Source organism: Malurus melanocephalus, unplaced genomic scaffold, assembly GCF_030028575.1.
Source record: "Malurus melanocephalus ecotype Western Australia unplaced genomic scaffold, MMel_1.1 scaffold_1763, whole genome shotgun sequence".
Lineage (NCBI taxonomy): Eukaryota > Metazoa > Chordata > Aves > Passeriformes > Maluridae > Malurus > Malurus melanocephalus.
In genome coordinates, this window is record NW_026624995.1 from 10654 (window position 1) to 14057 (window position 3404).

The window sequence follows — 3404 nt, forward strand, 5'->3', positions numbered from 1 at the left end:
ACCCCCAGCAGCGCCTCTGTGTCGGCCCAGCTGAAGCCTCGCTGGCTGCTCCAGGGTGCACGGGCAGACTGGGAGCACTGGGAAGGGGCCCCGGCTCGGGGCGCAGCCCCCGGGGCAGCCCCACGGCCCCCACGGCAGCTCCAAGGCTCCTCCAGCCGGGATGGAACGAGGGAAGGGGAGCAGGGAAGGGATGGGGCTGCCGGCACCAAGGGGACATGAAGGACAGCGGGGGCTTGACAAGCATTTAATATAAAAATAAGAAAATGCAGTGAATAACAACAGCAGTAACATTGGTAGCACAAACACTGATGGGGGTCACACAAGGCCATTTCAGAGAATCCTCTGAGCTGGAAGGGTCCCACAAGGATCCAGCCCAGCTCTGACCATGAAATCAAATCCCAACCTTGGCATTATTGGCAATTTAGCCTAACCAAGGTCCCATTCCTATGGCAGCACATCTTTCAGGGCTGTACGCACAGGGATATGAATCTATACATAGAAACAGAATCAGTGTAGAAACACAAAGTGCAAGAGAAACCACTTGAGCTCAGAGATGGTTCCAGGAGAAGAAAGAAATCCCCAGCCCAGGCAACCACACAGCAGCTTACACATTGTCTCCTCCTCCCACAGGTTCATCACTTGCTGACAGGCACCAAGGGGACACTGAGAGCAGGCACTGAGATGACCCTAAGGTAGATGCTGTGACTGAGGAAGGACATCCCTGTGCTGTGGGGAAGAGGAGAAGCGGAGAGTGCCCAGCATGTAGAAGGTCCTTTCTCCATCCCATCTCATCCAAGGTGAGTTTGGGGTCTGCTGCAGACATAGGGCATCGGATTTGAGCAGGGAGCACTCCTGAGTTTATCCTCAGCCAGGAACACACACCCTGCATTGCCCAGGACAGGAACCCTGCAGGGAGGAGCAGAGACAGCGCTGGAACCAAAAGGGGGACACCTGGTGCCCCTGTGCCCCCCATCCCCTGCCTGTGCCCCCAGGACTCACGAGGAGTTGAAGCTGCTGCCATCCCCCCACTGCAGCTCCCGGCCCCGTCTGCGCAGCCCGACCCAGTAATCGACCCTGGCACTGTGAGGGAAGAGGAACCCCTGGGAAGGAGAGAGGAGCYGGCACTGGGAGCTGCACCCCCAGCCCAGGAGACCCCCAGGCTCCCCTCGGCGACTTCACAGCCCCCAAAGCCCCTCACTCACCATTTCCCAGTCCTGGAGCACGGCCAGGGAGGCCCCGAGCTCAGAGCACCGAGCCTGGGCCTGATCCCAGCTGAGCTGATCCCTCGAGAGGAAGTAGCAGATCCCGCGGTGCCCGACCCAGTCATGGGGACAGGCCAGCAGCACTGGAGTGTCAGCTGTTACTGGAGTAACTGGAGTCTCTCTGTGCCCTCCCCCTGCAGAGGGAAGAGAAGCTCTGAGGATTCCCCTCCACAGGGAGCAGGGACCCCACTCTGCCCCAGGGGCTGGGCCGAGGCAGCTGCCCCTCCCTTACCTGACACAACAGCCAAGGGCACCAACAAAGCCAGGAGCAAGAGCAGGAGCAGAGCCAGCACCAGGGTGAGCAGGGGATGGGATCTGATCCACTCGACTGCAGCTGGAAAAGCAGGAAAGAGCCACTGGCTGTGAGGACAGGGCTGTCCTAAGCAAGAAGGAACCCCCCAGCCCATGAGCCCCTCACTCTGCTGGCAGCAAGGGAGTCACAGAACAGGGACAGAGCCAGGGACAAGGGACAGCCATGGACACATCATGGGCACAGCTGACAGAACTGCCCAGGGCCCGGGGTGCCAATCCCAGCAGAGCACGAGGCCCCTTCCAGATCCCTGGGAACAGCCYCAGCCCTGCCAGCCCTGTGCTCTGGGTGACACTGTCCCCTCCCTACAGATCACACAGGTGGCCCTGCACTCATGCAGGAATCCTCTCAGGGTCTTTCTGTGTGTGAGTCCCGTTGCTGATCCATCCTGGCAATCCTGGGGCTCCTCTCCAATCCCATCCCTGGGGCAGGGCTCACTCTGCTCCAGCACAGAAGCAGCTTCTCCCTGCCTGTGCCCAGCAGGATCCTGAACCTGAGGCAGCTCTGTCCCCCTGGCTGCTGATCCATCCTGGGGACCCAGGGCAGCCTCGGCAATCTCAACAGCGGCTTTGTCCTTCCTTGGCCTCATTTCAGTCTCACAAATCAAATCACTCAGCTTGCATTCAGCAGGATCTGGCATCCAAGGCAGCTCTGTGTATTCTGACCTGTCCTCAGCACACAGGGACTCCTCYGTAGTCTCATAGTTGGAGCCATAGCCACTCTCCTGACTTTGACTCCCTGCAGATGTACAACTGTCATGGTTCTGATCCTCATCGAAAGGATCTTGCACTCGATGGAAGTGCCCAGCAGCTTCTACATCACTGGGGCAGAATCCCTTCTCCGTGTCTTGAATCCCTGCCCACTCAGAAGACATCATGGTCTACATCTACCGGTCCTCCATGGTAGGAAACTGTCCGGGGGATGGGGCCGTCACCCGGTCCCACCAACGGGAACAGGGACGAGTCAGCGCTGCTCCGGCACGGGCTCCTGCCGAGGCATCAGCGGGAAGCCGATCCGTCAGGTCAGGGCGAACACGGCAGAACGAACACCCCCAGGCGCCCTTCACCGCAGCCGCCTCCGCCCTCAGCGAGCCCCGAGCCTCGGCACAACCGAGCGCGGCTCCACCTGCGCTGGGGCCGCCTCCGAGCTCCGCCGCCGCCTCAGCGGGATCCAGTCATTGCCGCCGCTTGCGGGGTTCTAGAGAATCTCCCGAGCCAGTGCCAAGCCTGTGCCGAGTCGAGAGATGCGGCGTGGAGCGGACCAGGATTGTCCCTCAGCCCCACTCAGATCAATCAGCGTGCGAGAAGAAGGAGTGGTGGAGAAATCAGTCAATGGGAGCGCGGGGCGGGCCTGGGCGCGGCACGGAACCACGCCCCCTTTTCCTTCCTCTGATTGATCCATTGTTTTGCTTGTTTGAAAAGTCGGATGAGGAACTCCCCGAGGATGTCCGGTGCGGGCACAGAGCCGGGGCTTTTTCTCCACCGCCTTTTCCGAGAAACCGCCGGAGTTCGGGAAAAGAGCGAGGGCGGTTCCGTGCCGCGTGCCAGGCCCACCCCTCGCTCCCATTGGCCAATTTCTCCCGCCACGCCTCCTTCTCGCGTGCTGATAGGGCGATCCTGCCCCGTCCCACGCCGCACTTCGCACATCGATAGCGGCGCGTGTCCGGAGCCCGGCGAGCGGCGGCAGCGAACAGAGCCCGGGATGTGGCGGCGGAGCTCCGAGGCTGCCCCAGCGCAGGTGGGAGCCGAGCTCGGAGCTCGCTGCGGGCGGAGGCGGCAGCACTAAAGGGGGCCTGAGGGTGTTTGTTCTGCCGTGTTCATCCTGAGCTGAGG

General features: G+C 61.2%; 1 long non-coding RNA gene across 1 annotated transcript; it reads right to left on the reverse strand.

The window, feature by feature from the left end:
- Positions 1-284: 284 nt before the first annotated feature.
- LOC130587328 (uncharacterized) lies at positions 285-2864 on the reverse strand. Its single transcript, XR_008966775.1, has 5 exons — positions 2698-2864; positions 1495-1596; positions 1203-1396; positions 1000-1100; positions 285-906 (listed from the first exon to the last, which is right to left on the reverse strand). It is a non-coding gene; the product is annotated as an uncharacterized LOC130587328 (long non-coding RNA).
- Positions 2865-3404: the final 540 nt, after the last annotated feature.